The sequence below is a fragment of the Mustelus asterias genome, chromosome 8 (assembly GCF_964213995.1).
Source record: "Mustelus asterias chromosome 8, sMusAst1.hap1.1, whole genome shotgun sequence".
Classification (NCBI taxonomy): Eukaryota; Metazoa; Chordata; class Chondrichthyes; order Carcharhiniformes; family Triakidae; genus Mustelus; species Mustelus asterias.
Window position 1 is genome coordinate 124169863 of NC_135808.1, and position 27658 is coordinate 124197520.

Consider the following 27658-nt stretch of genomic DNA (forward strand, 5'->3'; position numbering starts at 1 on the left):
TCAATTCAACTATCGAGGAAACAGAGCAACATCCGAGATCAAAAACAGCGGTGAAATCTGGAAAAACACTGGATAAACCAAAAACCTAAAGAACTATCAACTCGGGTCTTGAAACGAGAATCTGTGCATTCAAATGTTATGTCTAGTCAATGATGAATTATGGATGTGAAGACTGGAGCATTGGGAAAGGGGGAAGAAAAGTAAATCAACAGCTTCCAAATGCGAGGATGAAGGGAATTCTCCGGGAGATCTCGATTCACGTCTGAGGGCAGAAGGGGCCCGAGTGGGGGATTGGATAAACCTCATATCTGTGTGGTGTGTGTGCGCGCGCGTGGAGGAGGATCCCTCTCATTGTTGAGGGGTTGGCGGTGCTTCCACGGCTCTCAGGATCCAACACGCCAGGTTCTCGGCCTGTAACAAAAGCCCACCCACCGCGGAGGCGAGTGAATAGCGAGAGCTATTGGAATCGGGCTGCAAGCCCTCTAATTATATTTAAAGTTAGTCACTTGAATATGCATCGGATTCCCACTCGCTATGGGCGGGAACTTGGTCGGGGCCGACAGTGCAGCCTGGAACGGTCGCAGGGGTTTGGCGCTCAGTGCAAAAGCTGTCTTTGTGTCCACGCCTGATTCTCTGGGCCATCGCGATTTGTGATTGTGCCGAGCGGACCCAGTGCTATACAGACAAAACATACTGTTCATAGAGAAGGAAAGGAGAGAGAGTGCAGAATGTGGTGTTAGTCATAGTTAGGGTGTAGAGAAAGATTCACTTTTCTTGACCTGATGCTCCAGGTCAGCTTCAACTTTTGGCCATCTGGCATGAGGCTCAGTTCTGGCCTTTGGAAACTCTGGCTGAGAGTCAGCTTTGATTTGCAATTTTACAGTAAGTTCCCTGCGTGCTTCCCAAATCTCCTTTGAAAACGACAGCATGTTTTTGTGCAACAGCTGACAGACCAGTTTCTTCTGTTGCAATGCTATGCGTGTTCACCCAGTTTAACTGGATCTTCTCTAACCACAACTGTCCCACTACATGAACTTCAGGAAGCATAAAGGAGAACATGCCCCTGTCTACATCAATGGGGACGAAGTACAAAGGGTCGAAAGCTTCAAGTTTTTAGGTGTCCAGTTCGCCAACAACCTGTCCTGGTCCCCCATGCCGCCACTATAGTTAAGAAAGCCCACCAACGCCTCTACTTTCTCAGGAGACTAAGGAAATTTGGCATGTCAGCTACGACTCTCACCAACTTTTACAGATGCACCATGGAAAGCATTCTTTCTGGTTGTATCACAGCTTGGTATGGCTCCTGCTCTGCCCAAGACCGCAAGGACTACAAAAAGTTGTGAGCGAAGCCCAATCCATCACACCTCCCATCCATCGACTCTGTCTGCACTTCCCGCTGCCTCGGCAAAGCAACCAGCATAATTAAGGACCCCACGCTTCCTGGACATTCTCTCCTCCACCTTCGGGAAATAGATACAAAAGTCTGAGGTCACGTACCAACCGACTCAAGAACAGCTTCTTCCCTGCTGCTGTCAGACTTTTGAATGGACTTACCTTGCATTAAGTTGATCTTTCTCTACACCCTAGCTATGACTGTAACACTACATTCTGCACTCTCTCCTTTCCTTCTCTATGAACGGTATGTTTTGTCTGTATAGCACATAAGAAACAATACTTTTCACTATATGTTAATACATGTGACAATAATAAACCAAATCAAAAATCAGAAAATGCTGGAAAACCTCAGCAGGTCTGACAGCATCTGTGGAGATAGAATAGAGTGTTTCAAGTCTGGATGACCCTTCAACTGTGGTAGCCTGCCCAATTAGAATCATAGCAGCTCTTCAGTGCAGAAGGGGGCCATTCAGTTCATCGAGCCTGTGCCAAACAACAATCCCATCCAGGTACTATCCACGTAACCCCACATATTTACCCTGCTCGTCTCCCTGACATTTAGGGGCAATTTTGTATGGCCAATCAACCTAACCTGTATTTCTTTGGAGTGTGGGAGGAAACCGGAGCACCCAGAGAAAACCCACGCAGACACAGGGAGAACATGCAAACTCCACACAGACAGTGACCCAAGGCTAGAATTGAACCCAGGTCCCTGACGCTGAGAGACAGCAGTGCTAACCACTGTGCCGCCGAGTTCCATGTTAACATCTGTTCTGCCCACCATAGGTATAGATTGCGTCGTATATGTTTTCAAAACCATTTTTGCAGGCATCAAGGGAAGATGTTTAAGCTTTTTCTTATACATAGCATCAGAGAAACTGCTGCTCCTGTATCCAGTTCCTTTCCAGCACCAGTGTTGCCAGTAGCCCTGTGGACCACTTGCAACTGACAAAATGTAGAGGAACTCTTCTTCGGACTCAGTGTCACTCTGCTTCTCCCATTCCTGCTGTACGGCATCCAGATTCTTCTTCTTGTTACACCTGCAGATGCTTTTTTCTCTGGTTTGCTTCTCAGATTCAGTGCTTCTTTTCTTTGTTTTTACAGGCACACAGGAACACAAGAAATAGAAGCAGGAGCAATTCACTAGGCCCTTCAAGCCTGCCCGCCATTCAATACGATCATGGTTGATCTATGCCGGCCTCAGCTTCTGTGCCATTTCTCCCTCTATTCCTCGATCTATCAAATATTTATTCACCTCCACTTTCAATACTTCCAATGATCCAGCCTCCACTCCCCTTTGGGGCAGAGAATTCAAGACATTCACCACCCTCTGCGAGAAGAAATTTCTACGCACCTCAGCCCTTTATCTTGTAGCGATGTCCCCTTGTTCGAGACTCCCCCACTAGTGAAAACATCTCACCATTCACCCTGTCAAGCCCCCTCAGGATCTGATATGTTTGAATAAGGTCACCCCTCACTCTTTTAAACTCCAAAAAATACAGACCCAGACTATTTAGTCTCTCTTGATAGGGCAATCCTCTCATCCTGGAATTAGCCTGGTGAATTCTTTGGACTGACTCCAATGTTACTGTATCCTTTTTTAGGTAAGGGGACCAAAACCGTATACAATATTCCAGGTCAGGCCTCACCAACACCCTGTACAATTGCAAAAAAAAACCTCCATATTTTTAGACTCCAACCCCTTTGCAATAAAGGCCAAAATGCTGTTTATCTTATAAACTACTTGTTGAACCTGCCTACTAGCTTTTTGTGATTCATGCACTCGAACACCTAGATCCCGCTGTACTTCATTCACCTGCAGGTTCTCCATTTAGATAATAATCTGCCTTTTGATTCCTCTTACCCAAATGCACGACCTCACACTTCCCCACATTAAACTCCATGTGCCAGGTCTTCACCCAGTCTCCCAATCTATCTATCTATATCCCTTTGGAGAATCACAATATCCTCATCACAACACGCCCTTCCACCTATCTTCATATCATCGGTAAATCTGGAAACTTTACGTTCTGTTCCTTCCTCCCGGTCATTAATGTAAATAGTGAACAATTGTGGGCCAGGAACTGATCCCTGCAGTACTCCACTAGTTACGTCTTTCCGCTCTGAAATGAATCCATCTTATTCCTCATGCTCAATGTGTCCCTTCTTGTCAACATTCAAGGTCACTGCACCAACATTCATATGGATGGTGACCAGGCTTTCAACAATGGTAACATTTTCAGCTGCCTATCCTGTGTGCTCAATTGTCACGTTAGGCAGTCGGGTTGATGCATTGAGCTGCTTTGCTTCTTTTGCAGCCAGCTCCATTATATCTGCAATCTCTATGGCTTTCTGCAGGGTGCAACTAGGCTCTGTCACAAAGCATTTTCTGGATTGCTTAACTACGAAGGCCAAAGACCAACCTGTCACAGAAGATATCATTCAGTGCTTCATTGTGAATTCAATGTTCAGTGAGCTTTTTAAGTACTGCTACATACTGCACAACTGTTTCTCCATCTACTTGGTTTCCTTTCTGAAACCTGAACCTTTCTGCTCTGACTTGGGTAACTTGGGGGAAAAATGCATCTCCAGGACTTTTATAATGTCCTTATAGGATTTTGTGCCAGGTTTTTCAGGTTGCGTCAAGCTTCTTAATAAGCCAATGGTCAGAAAGTTGATACCTTTCTATCATCAAGGACAAAAAAGAGAAAAGGTTTAGTGTACAACTCTCACCAACTTCTATAGATTCACCATAGAGAGCATTCTTTCTGGTTGTATCACAGCTTGGTATGGCTCTGTCCAAGACTGCAAGAAACTACAAAGGGTCGTGAATGTAGCCCAGTCCATCACGCAAACCAGCCTCCCATCCATTGACACTTTCCACTCCCTCAGAAAAGCAGCCAGCATAATTAAGGACCCCACGCACCCCGGACATTCTCTCTTCCACCTTCTTCCGTTGGGAAAGAGATACAAGTCTGAGGTCACGTACCAACCAACTCAAGAACAGCTTCTTCCCTGCTGCCATCAGACTTTTGAATGGACCGACCTCGCATTAAATTGATCTTTCTCCACACCCTAGCTATATTCTACACCCATTACATTCAGCACTCTCTCCTTTCCTTCTCTATGAATGGTATGCTTTGTCTGTATAGCGTACAAGAAACAATACTTTTCACTGTATGTTAACGCATGTGACAATAATAAATCACATCAGATCAGTATAGGAACTCCACTGTTCAACAGTCTCTTCAAATTGTCCCATAAGTGTGGTAAGCGTGGCCATTCTCAGCCTTTTTCTATAATCTGTCATTTACTGTTTTAAACGTGCTGCCACTTTCAGAGCATTGCAGAATTGTTTTCACTTCAAGCTGCTACTGCAGCTGTCGGCTCTCTCTGCCGTGACCTCCCCCACTTCGCCGGGCTCACGGGCAACGTGGCTGCACTCTGTTTTAGAGTGTTTAAAAACCTTGTTGGTTAAGCACAGCAGCAATCTCGGTTCTTTTTTTTCTGGGCAATTGGAGAGGTGTGTTACTTTGCTTTTTGCTTGGCAGGGACTCTCTCTCTCTCTGGGATTCTCGCGCTTTGGGAGTCCCGGCAGATTTGTGGTCCGATCTGACCCATTTTCATTTCACTTGTAATTCACTAGATCTTTCGTTATTATTATTGTTTTAAAAAAAAAAATATCAGGGTTTTTTCTTTAAATCTTCTGAAGAGCAGCTTTCTTTACATACTCTGCAGCTCCCTTTTAAAGTCTGCAGGTTTCTTTTTGTTCCAAACTCCGCAGGTCCCTGTGATTAACTGCCAGTCTTTTTCTGCCGTGCAGTACAAATCCAACATGAGGTTCATAAAGTTTCCTCACTTTAGTTTAACTTTGAGCGGCAATTTGCAAAGGTCCATTGTCCTCGTCGCCAGTTTATGTTTTTGGTCCTGTTGTCCATCAAGATCAAGGAGCACACAAGTAGATACGAACATTGGAACTGGCCATTAGTGCTGTCACAGTCAAACTAAAATAAAGCATGGATCCTGCAATGGTGGCAGAGTGATTAGCACTGCTGACTCAACACTAGGGACCCAGGTTCAATTCCCGGCTTAGGTCACTGATTGAGTGGAGTCTGCACGTTCTTCCGGTGTCTGTGTGGGTTTCCTCCTACAATCCAAAAGACGTGCTGGTTAGGTGCATTGACCATGCTAAATTCTCCCTCAGTGTACCCGAACAGGCGCCGGAGTATGGCGACTAGGGGATTTTCACAGTAACTTCATTGCAGTGTTAATGTAAGCCTACTTGTGACACTAATAGGTAAACTTTAAAACTTTATACTGCACTGGCTTTCAAAGTATGGCAAGCCAGACAAGACAATACATAACACTCGCCTACATATGGGGATGGAGGGGTATCAGCCTCAGGTGTTTACACGCACAGGCCTGAGCATTAAACAAAAGTGGCCACCACAGCCAGGCTTGATTCTACTTTCCCACTTAACAAGTAAACCCGTGCACTTCTTGGGGCAATCACTAGGGGCAGAATTTTCCCGTCCCACCCACTACAATGGCGAGTGGGCGGGACAGGACCATGTAAAGGTTCATTGACCTCGGGTAGTATTTTCCAGTCTTGGGACGAGCGTGGCTGGAAAATCCCACCCTAGACACTATTCAGAAACACAAACTTGAGCCGAGATCACCTTTCCGTAGTCCAAAGTCAAAGTTAGAGCATCCCTGTGCCAATCCCAAATAACTTTGAAATGAAACACTAAACTACTCAGCTTTAATGAGCTGTTCAATAAAGAAATTCAATAACTTTACAATGTCATTTGGAGATAGATTTTGAAATCTTGAAGGAGATGTTGGGGATGGGAGCATTTCGGTTCAGACGGGCAACAAATAGACTTAAGACAAAAGAGAAAGATGAAGATTCCGACTATGTTGTTGATGCAAAATAAACCACGTCAATAAAGTGAAGCCACCCTCCTCCATCAACACATCCTTTCATTTCTACTCAACAAAAACAGGTGCCATGGTTAATCTTCTATCAAGTTATTGCTTTCTGAGGGTTATGCTGTTCAGGGCTGGAGATGTACAGGGCATATTCACAATTCCAAACACTACGCCCCAGTACATTTCACTTAGATCTTTATTGTTTTTATCCAATTAAGGTAGCAGAATGTTCTGCAATAAAAGGTGGTGACTTCATGTAAACAAGCAAAATCCTGGATCGAGCCTGCAATTTGATCAGTGAAAAAAAAACAGGTCTTAATACATTAAGGGATTGTCATTTGTGTAACAGCGTTTTGTGCATGGGTCCAATAATTGTATCAAATTAACTGCATTGCTGGTGATATAGAGGAATGACAAATGTTTTTAATATGTTTCACTTGACCAAATTATTGTGCAAGAGTAATTTAACTTTGCATTTTGAGGGGAACTTTAGTAATTCTTCATCCAAAGCAGAAATAAGATAACATTTATTCAATGAATTAAGCAAGTTAATTAATATCAGCTCCAAAAAGATAGGAGCAATTGTTAACACATTACCTCGGCCAATTTAAAAGATGTGCAGGCTAGGTGGATTGGCCATGCGAAATTGCCCCAAGATATGTACATTAGGGGGATTGGCGATGATAAATGCGTGGAGTTTAGGACGGACGGGAGGACCTGCGTGGGATGCTCTTTCAGAGTCATTGTAAGCTCAATGGACCAAATGGCCTCCTTCTGTACTGTAGGGTTTCTATGGTGCAATCTCAGCGTCCTGTTGACCAATCTGAACTTTTGGCTCCATAGGCTGCCCATTCCCATGATACCACCTCTCGTCCCCGTAACAATCGCCCACTTCCACCTCAGCTCATCTGCTGCTGAAACCCTCATCTGTGCCTTTGTTAACCTCTGGAATCGACTACTGCAATTCACTCCTGGGCTTGGCTTCCCACCCGACTTCCTCTGTAAACTACTCGAGCTCATCAAAATGTTTGCTGCCCATAACCTAACTCACCCCCACCCAATGACCAATTTTAGCAATTATTTCAGTAATGTTAAAACTCCTCCGAATGCTAATTTTTCCAAGACTGCCGTAAAAAAAGGAAGTTACTTCACATCCAGTTACCCTGCAGAAATTCAGGTCAAATTGGGACCTAAAGCAAGTTTTAAATTCCACCTGTCTAATGGCTTCAAGCAACAAGATAGGTTCTTGATTGGTGAAGAGATCAAAGGTTACAAGGAAAAAGCGGGAGAATGGGGTTGAGAGCCATGATTGAATGGCAGAGCAGATGCAATGGGCCGAATGGCCTAATTTTGCTCCTATATTTTATGATCAACTCATCTCAGCATAGCAGTCCACTATAAAGAGTCAGAAAGCTCTTATAGTCTGTTACAGGAAACTCATCTTCTTTCTCTGAAGACTGCACTGAATGCAAAGCTATGAGTTAAAAAAAATTATATATAGACAGAGCACCATTTATTTTCAGTCCCAAAATGCCAATCAAGCCAGTTTAAAAAAGAGGATGGACTTTTTACAACCCCTTATTTGAGAGAGACTGGCAGCACGAGGTGACGTTTGTGTCATCACCTGGTTACAGACTTGAGCATCATCAGAACAAGTTTGAAAATCACCTGCCAGTCTCCATTTTCTCCCCCCTCCCTCCCCCCAGTAAAGTTGATGACACAGGAGGATATATCAAGTTTCTACAGTCACATTTTGGCAAACTGATAGGAGTATAACTCTCAAAGATAAGTGCTAGGTTAGAATTTTTTTTTGAAAGATAGAAGCGCTCAGCCAGACAGGACCATAAGACAATCAGACATAGGCCATTCAGTCCATCAAGTCTGTTCCACCATTCAGTGAGATCATTTTGATCTGATAATCCTCCACTCCATTTTCCCACCCAATCCCAATAACCCTGGATTTCTTTACGGATTAAAGAGCTGCCTCTCTCAGTCTGGAACGTACCTAACGACCCAACCGCCATGGTAAAGAATTCCACAGATTCACTACCCTCAAGAGCAAAAAAAAAACCCATCTCACCTGTCTTAGATGGGCGATCCCTTATTCTGAGATTATGTCCCCTGGTCCTAGACTCTCTCACAAGGGGAGATAACCTCTCAGCATCTGCCCTGTCTAGGCCCCTGGAAATTCTACTGCCGGAATTTTACCGTCCCGATTCCAGGGCGGGCGAGGCTCACGGAATGGAATTCTCCGTTGATCGTGGGCGGGATTTTACAAGCTTCGCCCGAGTGAGGGCTGTAAAATAGCACCCTATATGTCTCAATTAGGTCGCCTCTCACTCAGAGTACAGGCCCAACCTACTCAACCTCTCCTCGTAAGAAAGTCCCTCCATTCTCGGGTTCAACCTTCTCTGGACTGCCAGAGTGAGTAATCACAGCAAATGACAGTAATAAAATGGAGGGGATTTTTTTGAAATGTGCATATGAGAATTAACAATAAAAGGTCAGCTATGATCTTATTGAATGGCGGAGCAGGCTCGAGGGGCCACATGGCCGACTCCTGCTGTGAGTTCTTATGCTCTTATGTTCTTTAAGTCTGACAACAAGGCAAATATGACAACTGTAGAGCTACACTGCGAGTAAAAAGGTTTGGAACAAATGGGACTGATGGGATAATTAAGAAATAACAAGATTGCAACACAAGAAGGTTAAATCAGCTTCAGCACATTCCACTGAGCAGCTGTTACCCAGCACTAAGATCTGTGGGGCTGGAGGCGCGATTGAATATGCTGGTGATCTCTGTGCAAGCTGCTGCCAATAGACTCCAAAAGTTCCAGGTTTCTTTCTGGGAAAGGGCTCTCAGCAAGAGCAGACGCACTGGCATCAAAAACAAAAGGAAATTAACTTGCCGGAGGGGTTAAAATAAAAAAATACCGAGGAGCTGCCAGCGGGGACACAAGAACAGCTTAGCGAAAACAAGAAAGCTTTCTGGTAAAGATTTACTTGGAATGAACAAACAGGAAACGGGCCTGCCCAAACATATCTGGCAGTTTTCATCGCGTGTGGACCGGGTGGAAAGTTCACAATACTTAAGAGTCTAGATCTTGGGGAGAAACAGTGATTAGCACTGCTGCCTCACAGCGCCAGGGACCCGGGTTTGATTCCCGGCTTGGGTCACTGTGTGGAGTTTGCACATTCTCTGGCCATGCTAAATGCTCCCTCAGTGTACCCGAACAGACGTCGGAGTGTGGCAACTGGGGGAATGTCACAGTACCTTCAGTGCAGTGTTCTCAAAGGACACACACACGCACACACACGCACACACACACGCACACGCACGCGCACGCGCACACGCACGCGCACACGCACACGCACAATCAGGAAACAGCTGTGCCTAAACATCATACTAATCAACCAAAGCTTCAAGCAGGTCAGAGACAGTTTGTAGCCAGAGGCGGAGTGGGTGGCACTCACCGCTGAACTGGAGGAAAGCTGTCCCACAATAAATTGAGCAATCTCTTGTGGTGCAGGATTCCCCTGTCTCAATGACAGCTTCAATCAGGCGCCAAGTCAAAGAGATTACCCCTGGTCCAGCCCCAGTGACATCAACAAGCAGGATAAACACTGCAGTATCCCGACAGGCAGCAAACCAGGAAGTTAAAAAGCACCTTAACCTTCACTCTTAATTAAAGGTGGCGAAATAATTGATTCCGATCAGATTTAGATAGAGCAAGGCTAAAATAACAATATAAAGTGAATTCTACAGTCCTGTCCCAGAAATTATTTCGATTTGTTCTCGTTTTTTAAAAATTGATGGAATATATCCATCTTCCACACTGCTGTGTAGATACCTGGTCTCAGAGTTGTACTGGAATATCTTAGCTTTTAGTGTAATTCATTCGTGGGACATGGGCATCGCTGGCTGGCCAGCACTTACTGCCCATCCCTAGTTTCCCCGAGGGCACAACCACATTGCTGTGACTCTGGAGTCCCATGTAGGCCAGACTGGGTAAGGACGGCAGATTTCCTTCCCTAAAGGGCATTAGTGAACCAGATGGGTTTTTCCGACAATCGACAATGGTTTCATGGTCATCAGTAGATTCTTAGTTCCAGATATTTTTTATGGAATTCAAATTCCACCATCTGCTGTGGGCAGGATTCGAACCCGGGTCCCCAGAACATTAGCTGAGTTTCTGGATTAATATTCCAGCGATAAATATCGCTAGGCCTCCCACAGGCTAAGAGAGCTACTGTCTCTATTGAATAGGTCTTCAGCACTTACCACTGAGGTGTTGTTTGCAGTGTCCAGTGCAGTCAGTGGTTTCGTTATGTCACATGGAGTAAACTGAATTAGCTTGTCACTGGCGGCAGAGTAGGATCATCCATTTTGACACGGTTAACTGATGCCTTGCCTCCTACACTCTCATGGTGGTCGAGGGTGGCAGTGCTCCTGGCATTTCCTGTTCGCTGCCCGGCTGCTTGTCACTATCTTCCACCCGAAGCGAGACGGATCCTTGCTCTGACCCATTGGTGGCGTTGAGTACTCAACTCCCGTCTACACACTGCTGCCGCCGCTGTTTAGTCTGCGGGTAACCAACCCGGTGTCGCAGCTCACCTTGAGGCATAAAGTCAGAAAATGTCAGAAATACTCAGCAGGTCAGGCAGCATCTGAGGAGAGAGAAATAGAGTTAACGTTTTGGGTCCATGACCTTGCATCAGAACTGGATGATGTTAGAGAGGAAACAGGTTTAATGCAAGTACAGAGGCAGGGAAAAAAAAGGGGGTGGGGAAAAAGGGATTGCAAAGGAAACATAAACGGGTCTGTGATTGGGTGGAATTTGTGTGGGGGGGGGCATTCACAGACAAAGGGTACAATGGTGCAAGGTGAAAAGGAGATGGTGATGGGACGAGAGACAAAAAAAAAATAGAGGTGCAAGTGGAAATAGCAGAATCATCGCCAACAACTGCCTTCAAAATAAATATTGGGGCAGAGATATGATCTGAAGTTCTAACCGTTTCCAGTTCTGACAGAACGTCACAGATCTGAAACTTTAACTGTCTTTGTCTCTCCACAGACGCTGCCTGAGCTGCTGAATATTTCCAGCTTTTTCTGTCTTTATTTCAGATTTGCAGCACCCACAGTATTTTCCATTCTCCTGCGTGCCTGCCTTTACTCCTGGGCAGACCTTTCTGCGTTCGGATTTTAGAATTAGTCTAACCGTACTAACTCATCCTCCTGTATCCTTTCATTCCCACAGCAAAGCTGAAGCAAAATACACCTCTAGTGTTTTCACCATTCCACCATTCTCCAAAAGGGTTTTCTTCTTTGTCTCTAACCACAGCACTTTTACGATAAATTAACTGACCAACTACCAGATCAAACATCGCACTGGAAAAGCACCAAACAGCTTCTACTATTCGGCATTTAAAGTTAAAACAGTAAAACAAACAAGTGAAGATATCTCTACTTTATGCCCCAATCACAGCTAGAGTACAGACACAATTTTCTTGTGGCCTTTTGCATCAAGTTCATTCATTATTTATGTGTGTGTTAAAGTTTATTTATTAGTCATAAGTAGGCTTACATTAACACTGCAATGAAGGTACTGTGAAAATCCCCTAGTCGCCACACTCCAGCGCCTGTTTGGGTACACGGAGGGAGAATTTAGCATGGCCAATGCACCTAACCTGCACACCTTTGGACTGTGGGAGGAAACCGGGGCACCCGGAGGAAATGCACACAGACATAGGGAGAACGTGCAAACTTCATGCAGATAGTGACCCAAGCCAGGAATCAAACCCGGGTCCCTAGCCTGTGAGGCAGTAGTGCTTACCACTGTTCCATTTGTTAGCTCGCCTGTCTTCCCTGTTTATAGCAGCCCAATTGTCACAGGAGATTAGAGCCAGAGAACAGCTCATCACACCATTATGCAACCAATTAATTAACTGGTTAATCAAGACACCAAATGAGTTGGTTACAAGGGATTACTTGGGATGCACAGAACAGAAACAGTCCAGGGTGGGACTGTTATCAGTACAGGCTCAATGGGCCAAATGGCCACCTTCTGCAGTGTAGGGATTCTATGATTCCACTGGACGATTCCACTGGACAATTCCACATCAGCTTTTACATTCCCCTCGAGCTTCGACCCATTTTTAAACAAATTTCTTAATTTAGAAAGGGTAGCTTTGATGAAGTGGAGATAGGAGAACTCCAACAAAGAACATCAAAAATAAATCCAAAAAAGGAATCCATGGTGAAGACATCACATCAGGAATGGCAAGGTTGTTAGGAGCATTGCAGTCTTCCATTTAATAACCAATAAAGCGAGTGGTCAATTTAAAAACTCTCCAATTTATCTCCCTGTCCTCCCCCCATAAACTAAAAGTGCAGGAACCTACATTCAGACGCCTGTGAATGCAGCTTGGAGATCCAGAAACTGGTTACAGGGGAGCCGATGGCCTAGTAGTATTACCGCAAGACTATTAATCCAGAAACTCAGCTAACGTTCTGGGGACCCGGGTTCAAATCCCACCATGGCAGATGGTGGAATTGGATTTCAATTTTTTAAAAATCTGGAAAGAAGAGTCTACTGATGACCATAAACCATTGTCGAAAAAGCCCATCTGGTTTACGAATGTCCATTGGGGAAGGAAATCTGCCGTCCTTACCTGGTCTGGCCTACATGTGACTCCAGAGCCACAGCAATGTGGTTGACTCTAAACTGCCCATCGAAGGACAACTGGGGATGGACAATAAATGCTGGCCAGCCAGCGACACCGATGTCTCACGAATGTAAACCTACTTGTCACACTAATAAATAAACTTTAAACTTTCACTCACCTATTGCTACCTTTTACTGAATTTCTCATCAGAACAAACTGAATGGTTACAGCGCTGACAAACAAGAGATACAGAACGGAAAACTGTTCAAAAGCATTCAGAACAGCAGGACTACCCAGGTGCGTGCTTAGTATATGCATCACATATTGAAGTGATAAATACAATAACTATAATGTATTGACAGTAGATAGCAATATGCATAAACAACTGACCAAAGAAACACTTGATTAGGAACATAAACAGCAGGAGGCCATTCAGCCCCTCAAGCCTGTTCCACTATTCAATGAGATCATGGGTGATCTGTGACCTAGCTCCTCATATCCCTTAAAATCTTTACATAGAATAGGCCCTTTGAGCCTACTCCGCCATTCATTTAGATCATCAAATTTAATATCCTGATCCCACCTTCTCCCCATATCCCTTGATCCCTTTAGCCCCAAGAGCTATATCTAAATCCTTCTTGAAATCACACAAATGTTTTGGCCTCAACTCCTTTCTGTGGTAGCGAATTCCACACATTCACCACTCTCTGGGTGAAGAAATTTCTCCTCACCTCACCTTATTCCTTATCTTCAAACTATGACTCCTAATTCTGGACTCCACCACTATTGGGAACATTCTTTCTGAATCGACCCTGTCTAATCCTGTTAGAATTTTTAAAGTTTCTAGGAGATCCCCTCTCACTCTTCTAAACTCCAGTGAATATAATCCTTACTGACTTAGTCTCTCCTCTTATGACAGACCTGCCATCCCAGGAATCAGCCTGGTTAACAACAATCCACCTATCTCAGAATTCAAATGTATAACTGATCTAGCATTAATTACCATTTGTGGAAGGGAGTTGCAAACTTTTATCATCCTTTGTGTGGTAAATTTCACTCCTAAAATGACTGTTTTTTGACTCGTTCCAGACTCTACCACCAACAGAAAATAGCTTCTCTCTCTGCTCCCCTGAATACCTTGTGAAGATCAATCAAATTACCCTATGCCTCTAAATTCAATGGATTTTTTTTATTCATGCATGGGACATGGGCATCGCTGACTGGCCAGCATTTATTGCCCATTCCTAGTTGCCCTTGAACTGAGTAGCTTGCTGGGCCATTTCAGAGGGCAGTTGAGAGTCAACAACGTTGCTGTGGCTCTGGAATCACATGTAGGCCAGACCAGGTAAGGACAGCAGATTTCCTTCCCTAAAAAAGGGCATTAGTGAATGCAATGCTGCATTGTATAATCTCTCCTTGCGATTTAACCCGTGAAGTGCAGTATCACTCTGGTGCTACACTCCCTTCAAGCCCTATATGTCCTTCCAAAGGTGTGATGCCTTGGACTGTTCAAAGCACTCCAAGTGTGATCGAGCCCTCCAAGTCTGGTCTAACTAGGACTTTAATAGCTGACACATGACTTCTATCTTCTATTTTTACTGTGCATTACAGAAAACTTGTCATTGAGATTCATAATGTGACAATGGCTGTGAAAGCAAGTTGAATGCAAGGGCAACCGTCAGATGCATAGAGTAAAAACGATAGGGCAACCCAATTTTTTATGAGACTAAATGAGTTATCTTACACGCAAAATGTCACGCAGGCTTTGGGAAATGTTTAAGAGCAGGGAAATTAGATGAATGCCTAGTGGTTAGCACTGCTGCCTCACTGCGGATTCCCGGCTTAGGTCATTGTCTGTGCGGAGTCTGCACGTTCTCACGATGTCTGTGTGGATTTCCTCCAGGTGCTCTGGTTTCCTCCCACAGTCTGAAAGACGTGCTGGTTACATGCATTGGCCATGCTAAATTCTGTGTGGCGAACAAGGGATTTTCACAGCAACTTAATTGCAGTGTTAATGTAAGGCTACTTGTGACACTAATAAATAAACTTTAAGCTTTAACGTGGCTTGGGAAAGAGGGTTACATACATACAAACGCACACACATGTAAACGCACATGGTTCCTGCTAAAATAAAGGAGTGATGCAACACGCACACACACACACATCTCTTGCCAAAATAAAGTCGTGATGAAATATAACTTTAACAAATGGAACACTGCTGCAGAATTTGGTTTCACAGAGAAATGTAGATGTCTGGACTTACTTGGTTAACTGTGATGCCGAAAGATCAAGTGCAGCTCACTGTCACCAGATGAGGCTGTCAGAACACCTCTTCCATTCTGAAATAGATGCACATCTGCAGAGTTGTGCTTTTACTCAAAAAGCAGAAAGAGGGCAGGATACCTAAAAATACAGAAAATGCTGCTGTTTAAACACTATTTTAATTAGTTCAATTTGAATAAGAACCAGCTCGGTTGACGCTTTGATGTTTACTTGTGTTCCTGTCACTAGCGTGACATTCAGTAAAAAAGACTTCTACAGGCTTCAGAAAAGTAGTCAAACTGTTGCTTAGAATTTTCAGTTATTTACTCACAAACTAAACGCTATTTGCTATGGCTGTGCTACATTTAGCATCATCAGCTGTCCCTCGATTCGAGAATGGTATCTATTCAAGGCCAGGGGCCTTCCCGCCATTGAACAGGCCAATTCTCCACTCACAGACTCTTGGACACATGGGACAGGGCATCCCATGGGTTAGTGGGATCCGGAGTGCAGGGCTTGATTCCTTTTCTTTCCTTCTCTGCCTCATCATTCAAGATGTTGGGACTTGAAGCGTGATGCAGCCTAATGGACAAGTCATCACTATTCTGAGCGAATGGTAGCAAACACCTGTCGGTCATTAATGTCAATGCCACCACACAGGATTTGAAGCATTTTCTTTGTCCTCCCCTGGAATGTCGGCTACTTGAGGACTTGGCAGGGGGAGACAGCCAGCCAGACAATGTCTACCCATTAAAGTTCATTTTGCAAGGGATTTGCCTGAATGCTTGGGGAGCGGAATTCAAGGACACTAGGGTTTGTCTGATAGTACGCCCACCCCTTGCAACCGGAGGATTATTGCTAGACTATTAATCCAGAAACTCAGCTAATCTTCTGGAAACCAGGGTTTGAATCCCGCCAAGGCAAGTGGTGGATTTTGAATTCATATAAAAAATATCTGGAATTAAGAATCTATGGATGACCACGAAACCTTTGTCGATTGTCGGAAAAACCCATCTAGTTCACTGATGTCCCTTTAGGGAAGGAAATCTGCCGTCCTTACCAGTCTGGCCTACTTGTGACTTCAGAGTCACAGCAATGTGGTTGACTCTGAACTGCCCTCCAAGGGCAAGTAGGGATGGGCAATAACTGCTGGCCAGCCAGTGACACCCATGTCCCACGGATGAATAAAAAACAAAAATGTGTTAGAGGCATTGATGGAATTTCTCTAGCACTCACGTGTTACTGATACACAGTGCAAGTCGCACTACAGTACAGGAGCATAGTAATGACAACTGCTCTGTACAATTAGCTACACTGTACACAGACAGGGCTTTTGTTGAATTGTGGACATCTTTGTTGACAAACACTCACTTCCATAACAGAAACTGAAAATGCTGGAAAATCTCAGCAGGTCTGGCAGATTCTGAGGGAAGACAAACAGACATTTAACATTGAGCCCAATACGACTCTTTTTCGGAATTGCCATAGTTTGTAGAAGGCTGGGCTGGCATGGCTCACGCAGTCTTGGATTGACTTGTCAGTGGCAGCCTTTTGAGAGCGGTGGTTGCCAAGATATGGGAAGCGCTCCAAGGATTTGGGTGTCCAAATAGCTTCATCACAATTGCTTCATGATGACATGACTACAACTGTCTCGAGTTGGAGACCTGAAACAGGTGCCTTCAAAATTTGGACCGAAGTCGAGCTACTTTGTGATAACCCCCAAACCAAGATCAACTGCCCTCTGGTGTCAGTGTTAATACCGTCTAGATGGAAATCTCTTTAACCTCAGTTGTCTCCAAAATTAAACTGGCCATCATAAAACGTACATGATCTACAGTTTGCGAATGAATGCAATGACATCGCCCAAGCTTTGCAAGCCACTCTCAATTCTGCATGCAAGAAATTTGACCGAAACAAAACTCATATCCAGCCACACCTAATCAGCCAAATATTCCACCTCCCATACATGTTGAAGGAGAGACTCCAAAATATATAATAAGCACTACACTGAAATTGAGTCACTGCCATTTTGAAAACCGCAGGGTTCACAATATAGGATTCTCACCTTCATGAAATGTCAGCTTGCTCCTGCAGTGAGGCGGATAATGCTTCATGGCCGGTGAGGCCATTAAGCTTCCTGAGCAATGCGAGTCCAGTTGTGGTCCCAGGTCTCACTCCAGATACTCAAGAACATAATCTCTCAGCTAACACTCAAAATGTAGTAGGGAGGGATTGCTGAACTATTACAGGAGTTACCTCTCTGATGAGACATAAAATCTAGGCACACTAATCCCTGCACCAGCCTATATAAAAATCCAACAGCACTCTCTAAAGGAGGACAGGGAAGTTCCGTCCAATGCTCCCTCAACCAACATCATTACAATAGATTTAGAAATCAATTAGTGCCCAAAAATTCCATTATAACAAATAAAACTTCTGACACTAGAGGAATGAGAAAAAAATACAACGGAAAACTTCAAAATTCGGACCCAAGTCAAGCTACTTTGTGTTAGCCCCCCCATACCATTTCCAATCTACGTTATAAAAATGATTTGTTAACCATTATGCCAGGGGTTTCTTCATGTACAGAAACAGAAAATTGCCACCGTATCATTTTAACAAAGGAAGCCAGTAGAATGTTGATGGAAAAACCATTTCAGCAAGGAAAATAAATCTAGTGTCAGATTCACTTTTGGACAACACCGCACTATATGGATAAATGGAACGATAGAAAGGTTACGGCGCAGAAACAGGCTAGTCAGCCCGCCGGCTGAAAAATAAAATTAGCCGCCCATTCTAATCCCATCTTCCTTCTGGAGTGTGTCAGCTGTGGCGCAGTGCGCTCATACTCTCACCTCTGAGGCAGACAACTGAGGATTCAAGTTCCACCCCCATCCTCCAGACTGACACCCCAGTGCAGTACTAAGGGAGCACTACACTGTCGAAGGTGCGGTCCTCCAGGTGAGACATAATAAACTCAAGCCCTGACTGTCCTCTCAGAAGGCCGTAAAAAGATCCCCATGCCGCCATTTAAAAAGAGCAGAGGAATGACCTGGCCAATTAAACGGATTATCGAGCGATGATCACACTGCTGTTTGTGGGAGTCATGAACCAAAATTACCTTCGATGGAGCTTCACTGGCTACTGATCATTTTGAGGCGTGCTGGAGGGTTCTATATAAAATCAAGTTCTTTCTTTCTGTTGTGGACAACTCCACTGTTTTGTGAGAACAACCCACTCGCCCATTGCATTCGCACCAGCAGTGAAGCACAATGTTGAGAATGTAAAAATTCATCCTACGCCAACTCGCATGGTAAAAAATATCCAACTGCACAAATGACCTTCTGCCCACTGCTCTCCATCAAGACAGAGCATCTTAAGCAGTCTAGTGTCACAGTGAATGGCCAGTATTATTACGTCTGTTAGTGTTGCTAGGAACAATTGGACATAATGAATTACAAGAAACATACAGTGCACCTGTAACAAGACCATTCCTGTCACTGTATCAGTGGATTGATGTTAAGAGTTTCTTTGGAACTAGCAGATATGAAGTTAGATGTGAAGACAGCAAATAGCAGGGTAAAGTTATTCACTTTGGTCAAAATAATACAAGAGCTGAATATTTCCTTAAAAGGTGAGAAACTTGTAAATGTTGATGTTCTAAGAGTCTTGGGTGGACTTGTGCAAGGATCACTAAAAGTTAACATACAGATGCAGCAACCAATTCAGAAGGCAAATTGCATGCTGATCTTTAATGCAAGGGGACTGGAGTACTTAATAAAGAAGTCTTGGTAGAATTGCACAGGGTTTTGCTAAGGCTACATCTGGAATACAATGTACAGTTTTAGTCTCTGCATTTAACAATGGATATTCTTGCATTGGAGGCAGTACAGTAAAAGCTCATTAAATTGGTCCCTGGGGTGAAGAGGTTGGTCTATGACAGGACGTTGAACAATCTGGGTCTATTTTCTTTGATGTTTCAAAGAATGAGAGGTGATCTCATTGAAACATACAAGATTCTGAAAGGGCTTGGTAGGGTGGATGCAGAGGTTGTTTCCGCAGGTTGGGGAATCTGAAACATTAAAAGGCACAGTCTCAGGATGAAGGGTGGATCGTTTAGGACTGAGATGAGGGGAAATTACTTCAAAGAATTGTGAATCTTTGGAATACTCTCCCCCAGAGGGTTGTCGATTCTTCATCGTTTAATACATTTAAAGCTGCGATAGACAGATTTAAAGTTTCTGGTGCTCGAGGGATATGGGGACAGGCAGGGAAGTGGACTTAAAGCTCAAGATTTGTCATGATCATGTTGAATGGAGGAGCAGGTTCGACTGGCACAGGCAGCATGGTGGCACAGTGGTTAGCGCTGCTGTCTCACAGCGCCAGGGACTCGGGTTCAATTCCAGCCTTGGGTCAGTGTGTGGAGTTTGCACGTTCTCCCCGTGCCTGCGTGGGTTTCCTCCGGGTGCTCCGATTTCCTCCCACACTCCAAAGATGTACAGGTTAGGCCATGTTAAATTAGCCCTTGGTGTCAGGGGGACTAGTTAGAGTAAATGCATGGAGTTAAGGGGTAACGTGGATAGGGCCTGGGTGGGACTGTGGTCGGTGCAGACTCAATGGGCCGAATGGCCTCCTTCTGCACTATAGGAGGCTATGATTCTATATGGTTTACTCCTGCTCCTATTGCATGTGTTCTTGTGATGATAACCTTACAGATCCATCACACAGAGAAACAATGGGGTGAGAAATAGTGCATGGGAGATTAGATGGCTGGGACTCTATCTAGCTCTGCCCTATAAAAAATGATCAATCTGATAAATAATTTAAAACATTTCTCGTTTCATTTTAGATAACCAGCAGTTGAGGTGTTATTTACATAGTAACTTTTATCTATCACAATCAATTTTTCCTGACTTGCCACACTCTTAAAATGGCAAAATTTTTAATGAATTCCTGTTCCGAGCAGAAGATTACACCAAACACATGCTGCTGAGTGCATCACACCAAGCCCCTCACTCACTCTGCCTTCCCAAGCTTACTCTATGGACTGTGTCTGTGGGAGGCCAATGCAAACTCCAGAAAATCTGAAAATGTCTTCCGGGAGGGACCCAAGACAAAGAATTTCAGGCAGCAGTAACTTTGATCACAGATCAGTGGGAGAAAATAGAAGCCTTCGAAATGTAAATGCCAAGACGAATCTAAAAATTCCGTGCACAGACCATTCGACAAATGACGAGATGCTCGAACTTGCAAGAGCAAAAGAAACTCAAGTAACATTCAGAAAAGATGTCAGTATATTGGCCATTTGATCACAGCTGAAAAACCTCAGCGATCTCTCTCGAGAGGACAGAATGGAGAGTGGCAGAAAGAGGGGCCAGCCTAATTGATGGATGTCACAGAGAGGTCGCAGAGGAGTTAGAACGGGTGACCAAAATCACCCATCCTCATGCACAGCTGGGATTTTCCTGTGCAGCTAAAAGTTAATGGAGTTTTGGCTGGAAGACCCAATTTTCCGTTCTCGCTTGCAACGGGTTCCGCCATGGACGCGACCAGAGAATCCCATCAGATGTGCGAGGATGCTACAAGACAGAAGAGTAGGATGGACCATCACAGCAGAGGTAGCTCCAAGCTGCAGCAGGTAACTATGACAGCCATTGGACAAAAGCACAGGCACCAAGCTTGCTTGGCACCAGGACATATAGCAGCAGCAGGCTACATGACTGTCACCACCTGCCAAAAGATCCAAGAAGCTGATCATCTGCCTGTATATCCTATGTTGTGGCTACCACCTCCTGTACTGAATCTCCCTGTCCATCCCCTCTGTCCTGTGAAGGTTTTGAACAGAAGGCTGCTGTTGGTAATCTTGCTTCTCGCTGAGATGCAAGTGAAAATAGTGTAAGCGACACCCATACTGATCTGATGCCTCGTAGATGGCAAATGGAGCTCAGAAGCACAAGTCTCCTGTGTAGAACATGCAAAGAAGTAGAAATCGCTCATAAAGTACTGAGAGCAAAAGGTATTAGATGAAGGTGAGAGGTTTCAGCGTCTATGCGATTATTTTTCTGCCCACCATTTTCTCAGCCTCCTTGATGGTAACAGTGCTCCCACCTTGTTAAAGTTTATTTATTAGTCACAAGTAGGCTTTCATTAACACTGCAACGAAGTTACTGTGAAAATCCCCTAGTCGCCATGCTCCGGCGCCTGTTGGGTACACTGAGGAAGAATTTAACATGGCCAACGCACCTAACCAGCACGTCTTTGGGACTGAGGGAGGAAACCCACACAGACACGAGGAGAACATTCAGACACTGCACAGATAGTCACCCAAGCTGGGAATCGAACCCGGGTTCCTGGCACTGTGAGGCAGCAGTGCTAACCACTGTGCCACCATGCCACCCCATGTTGTTCCGTTGGGGAGTTCCCATAATCCCGAGAATTTTGTGCACCCACAATTAAAGTTGAAAACTCAATGTAAAAGTTCCTAATCAAATATTAACAAATTTAAATTGGCAAACTGCCTCTCCCAGGTAAGGTTTCTCACAAATCGGTCCAACATCCTCACCAGTTGAACGTAGAGCTTACAGAGTCCAATAGGAGAAATGCTGGACAGAATAAGTGCATTCCCCATAATTCCTTTTCTCCTAAAGCATGGGACTCACACTGACCCTTACTGACTGTAGTTACAAATGGAATAGCTTAGCTAAATAGCAGCAGTGATGGAGTTTCAATTTGCATAACAAAAAAATACATCAGAATGATTGTTCCCCACACTTCCAACACTGCAGTGTAGGTCCGTGAGCACTTGTCAATCCTTCAGGACATCTTTTTTTATTCATTCATGGGACAATGGGCGTCGCTGGCAGGCTGGCATTTATTGCCCATCCCTAGTCGCCCTTGAACTGAGTGGCTTGCTGGGTCAACTTAGAGGGCAGTTGAGAGTCAACCACATTGCTGTGGCTCTGGAGTCACATGAAGGCCAGACCGGGTAAGGATGGCAGATTTCCTTCCCTAAAGGGACATTAGTGAACCAGATGGGTTTTCCCAAGAATCGACAATGGTTTCCTCGTCATCAGTAGATTCTTAATTCCTGATATTTTTTATTGAATTCAAATTCCACCATCTGCGGGATTCAAACCCAGGTTCCCAGACGATTAGCTGAGTTTCTGGATTAATGGTCCAGCGATAACAACACTAAGCATCAATGCTCACGAGAACATTATTATAATCTAACGGTTGAGACATCATAGCAAAGTGCAGTTTTGAATTCACAAGCTTCCACTTTTTTTGTCTCTCCAAACCGTGACAGATCAATGCAAACGTCCCCATCATTACATGGAACATTTATATCAGCTGCAACCTACTCAACTCTCCTTCACCCCTCCCATCTCACCTAGCAAGAGATTTCAGGGATCCAGTGAATCATAGCTTGATGCTTGTTCTGCATTTCAAAGCAAAATCTACCACAAATTTATGTTCCTTATGCGGCATGGTGGCACAGTGGTTAGCACTACTGCCTCACAGCGCCAGCGACCCGGGTTCGATTCCCAGCTCGGGTGACTGCCTGTGTGGAGTTTACACGTTCTCCCCATGTCTGCGTGGGTTTTCTCTGGTTGCACCGGTTTCCTCCCACACTCCAAAGATGTGCAGTTAGGTGAATTGGTCGTGCTAAATTGCCCCTTTCTGTCAGGGGGACTAGCTAGGGTAAATGCACGGGGTTATGGGGATAGGGCCAGAGTGGGATTGTGGTTGGTGCAGACTCGATGAGCTGAATGGCCTCCTTCTGCACTGTAGGATTCTATTCAACACCCTTTCCCGGCCCTTTTCAGCATTTTGCTCAAATTCAATGGATGATTTGGATGATGTAGGGATGTACTTCTGAGGCTGTATAAGGCTCTGGTCAGACCCCATTTGGAGTATTGTGAGCAGTTCTGGGCCTCATATCTAAGGAAGGATGTGCTGGCCTTGGAAATAGTCCAGAGGAGGTTCACAAGAATGATCCCTGGAATGAAGAGCTTGTCGTAGGAGGAACAGTTGAGAACTCTGGGTCTATAAAAGTTTAGAAGAATGAGGGGGGACCTTATTGAAACTTACGGGATACTGCGAGGCCTGGATAGAAGGACATGGAGAGGATGTTTCCACTGGTAGGAAAAACTAAAACCAGAGGCGCAACCTCAGGCTGAAGGGATGATCCTTTAAAACAGAGATGGAGGAGGAATTTATTCAGCCAGAGAATGGTGAATCTGTGGAACTCTTTGCCACAAAAGGCTGTGGAGGCCAGGTCATTGAGTGTCTTTAAGACAGAGATAGATAGGTTCTTGATTAATAAGGGGACCAGGGGTCATGGGGAAAGGCAAGAGAATGGGGATGGGAAAAATATCAGCCATGATTGAATGGTGGAGCAGATTCGATGGGCCGAGTGGCCTAATTCTGCTCCTATGTCTTATGGTCTCATGTGGCACTGGGACCTTTTCTCCTTGAATAGTCCACTTATTTATTCATTACACAAATGCATTGGCCAAAGTACACAGCTGTCAAACACTTACTTCGATTCGAACAAGCTACTGCTCTTAACATTGGTGCTCGATTTAGTTGCCGGAAGACTGTGCTTGCAGCTAAACAGCAGATTAGTTCACGCACCATTTTCAGAGATCAAAAGAGATCCTTTAATACGTAACAGCTGGAGGCTTGTGTTTTTCAACATGAGTTGTAGCTTAAGCTGCTGTACGTCCCAGGTTCAAACCTTACAAATCAGAAGATGTTGCTGAAACTCTGCTGAACAACAAATTTGTGCAACTGAATGCCCTTGAAATACACCGCTTCACTTCATAAGGTTTAAAATTGCTGCTCTATTGTTTAAGGTGCAGTTTTTAAAAATGTTTTTGCATTCCAGAAAGAAGATAAATACAATTGCCTTATGCAAAACCATTCACTTCACTAACAATTGCCCATTTTTTCTTAAACTACCTGTGATGACTTCAGCCAGGCTAATATGAGGTTGGTTTGCTCAAGTATGAACTGCCTGATGAGTCCTTCGACTTTGTTTTTGGTTCGGGCTGTTCCCCCTTCCTTTTGGGGAGCTGGCCCTTTTAATTTATCCCCAAATTAATTTGAGTTTGTTTACTTGGTTGGTGTCGAAAGAAATGCCTGATGAGTCCTAATTGGTGGTTAAATCAGGAAGCCTCATGCTCCCTATTTAAAGCAGGTGTGTCAGACTCCCAGCCTGCATTCAGCAGAGAGCAACTGGAGAGCTGGCTGTGCACAGATGAATGGTGTAAATAAAGTAACTTGGTGACGGAGCTTTCGCCTCCGTGGAGTTATTACACTACCCAAACCTCTCACCAATTGAAAAATATCTTCATGGGCGGCACAGTGGCTAGCACTGCTGCCTCACAGCGCCAGGGACCCGGGTTCAATTCCCACCTCGGGTCACTGTCTGTGAAATCTGCACTTTCTCCCAGTGTCTGCGTGGGTTTTCTCCCATGGTCCAAAGATGTGTGGGTTAGGTTGATTGCCTATGCTAACTTGACCCTAGTGTCAGGGGGATTAGCAGGGGAAATGTGTAGGATGACAGGAATAGGGCCTGGGTGGGATTGTGGTCAGTACAGACTCAATGGGCCAAATAGCCTCCTTCTGTACTGTGGGGATTCTGTGATTCATAATTGACAGTCCACAAACTAAGCTGCAAAGAAACCTGTACATTGTATGAGTGGTGAAGTACATGGTGAGTAGTTCATTTAGTCCCTGCTCCACTATTCAATTCGATCATGGCTGTGCAAGGGACATATCTGCATTCTGGGGTAGTGCCGGTTGATTGGAAAACGGCTAATGTTACGCCGCTGTTTAAAAAAGGAGACAAAAGGCGGGTAACTATAGGCCGGTCAGCTTAACGTCTGTAGTAGGGAAAATGCTGGAATCCATTATTAAAGAGGAGATAGCAGGGCATCTGGATAGAAATGGTTCGATCAATCAGACGCAGCATGGATTCATGAGGGGAAAGTCGTGCTTGACGAACATGTTGGATTTTTATGAAGATGTGACTAGGGCGGTTGATGGAGGAGAACCGGTGGATGCGGTGTTTTTGGATTTCCAAAAGGCGTTTGATAAGGTGCCCCATAAAAGGCTGCTGAAGAAGATTAGGGCACACGGAGTTGGGGGTAGTGTGTTAAAGTGGATTGGGGACTGGCTATCCGACAGGAAGCAAAGAGTCGGAATAAATGGGTGTTTTTCCGGTTGGAGGAAGGTAACTAGTGGCGTGCCACAGGGATCGGTACTCGGGCCGCAACTATTTACTATTTATATAGATGATCTGGAGGAGGGGACGGAGTGTAGGGTAACGAAGTTTGCAGACGACACAAAGATAAGTGGAAAAGTGAATCGTGTGGAGGACGGAGAAGATCTGCAGAGAGATTTGGACAGGCTGAGTGAGTGGGCGAGGATATGGCAAATGGAGTATAACGTTGATAAATGCGAGATTATACACTTTGGAGGAAATAATAACAAATGGGATTACTATCTCAATGGAAACAAATTAAAACATGCTACCGTGCAAAGGGACCTGGGGGTCCTTGTGCATGAGACGCAAAAGCCCAGTCTGCAGGTACAACAGGTGATCAAGAAGGCAAATGGGATGTTGGCCTATATTGCGAGGGGGATAGAATATAAAAGCAGGGATGTCTTGATGCACCTGTACAGGGCATTGGTGAGGCCGCAGCTGGAATACTGTGTGCAGTATTGGTCCCCTTATATGAGGAAGGATATATTGGCATTGGAGGGAGTGCAGAGAAGGTTCACCAGGTTGATACCGGAGATGAGGGGTTTGGATTATGAGGAGAGGCTGAGGAGATTGGGTTTGTACTCGTTGGAGTTTAGAAGGATGAGGGGGGATCTTATGGAGACTTATAAGATAATGCGGGGGCTGGATAGGGTGGAGGCGGAGAGATTCTTTCCACTTAGTAAGGAAGTTAAAACTAGAGGACACAGCCTCAAAATAAAGGGGGGTCGGTTTAAGACAGAGTTGAGGAGGAACTTCTTCTCCCAGAGGGTGGTGAATCTCTGGAATTCTCTGCCCACTGAGGTGGTGGAGGCTACCTCGCTGAATATGTTTAAAGCGCGGATGGATGGATTCCTGATCGGTAAGGGAATTAAGGGTTATGGGGATCAGGCGGGTAAGTGGTACTGATCCACGTCAGATCAGCCATGATCTTATTGAATGGCGGGGCAGGCTCGAGGGGCTAGATGGCCTACTCCTGCTCCTATTTCTTATGTTCTTATGTTCTTATATCTCTCAGCCCTTTGTAATGCAGATAAGTCAAAAGACAGGGGTTTCTAAGGTGGGCACAGGGGCACTGCTGGAGTTGAACCAACTCATACAGAAAAGGCTTACTGGCAGGAACCAATGGTAACTTTCTGGTTGCTCGTGCAACCAGAAATCATAGAAACCCTACAGCACAGAAACAGGCCATTCGGCCCATCGAGTCTGCACCGACCACAATCCCACCAAGGCCCTACCCCCATATCCTGACATATTTTACCCACTAATCCCTCTAACCTACACATCTCAGGACACTAAGGGGCAATTTTAACTTGGCCAATCAACCTAACCCGCACATCTTTGGACTGTGGGAGGAAACCGGAGCACCCGGAGGAAACCCATGCAGACACAAGGAGAATGTGCAAACTCCACACAGGCAGTGACCCAAGCCGGGAATCGAACCCAGGTCCGCTGGAGCTGTGAAGCAGCAGTGCTAGCCACTGTGCTACAGTGCCGCCATCATCCAACCAGTTAAGACATTGGCTCTCAAAAGGGTAATGCTGAATGCATTTAAAGAGGTAAGTAGCATACAGAGGAATTTGGGCATCCCCATCACAAAATGTAAACATGTAGGTGTGCATCAGCAATTAGGAATGTAAAGACATTACTGCAAGAGGGCGAGTAAGAAGGGCAGGCGGTCGACCGACCAAACTGTCTGCCCCTCTACCGCGGCTACACGCGCAGCCGGGCAGCCTTGGAGAGGGAGCACGTGGTGTCCGCTGGCACAGTGCAGGCTGAGGGGGGCATCATCACGCCCAGGAATGATATTTTGGTTTAATTTAAGTTTCTCTTGATGTTTTGTTTTAGTTACAGTGTCCCACCAGGGGCTATCAGCCCTGGCTTTTTGATTGTTGTTTCTCTTAAGAGCATCGCTGTAAGGAATTTGCGACAATTATATAGGGTTTTGGTGAGATCACGATCTGGATATATGTTGTAAAATTCTGGTCTCCTTACCCAAAGAGGGATATCTTTGTCTTAAAAGGGTGCAACGAATCATAGAATCCCTACACATAGAAGAGGCCATTCGGCCCATTGAGTCTGCACCGACTCTGACAGAGTATCTTACCCAGGCCCTCGCCCTATCCACGTAAC

General features: G+C 44.9%; 1 protein-coding gene across 6 annotated transcripts in view; it reads right to left on the minus strand.

Moving 5' to 3' along the window:
* The window catches only part of LOC144497518 (volume-regulated anion channel subunit LRRC8D-like), a 90052-nt gene that overhangs the window by 54815 nt on the left and 7579 nt on the right, over positions 1-27658 (minus strand). For 2 of the 6 annotated variants that reach the window (XM_078218904.1, XM_078218907.1), the window contains exon 2: positions 15257-15396. The gene's annotated coding sequence lies outside the window, so the exon portion shown is untranslated. Of the gene's footprint in view, positions 1-9910; positions 9931-10609; positions 10996-15256; positions 15397-27658 lie in introns of those variants that run through there. The other 4 variants (XM_078218909.1, XM_078218910.1, XM_078218905.1 and 1 more) reach the window with 4 other exon arrangements.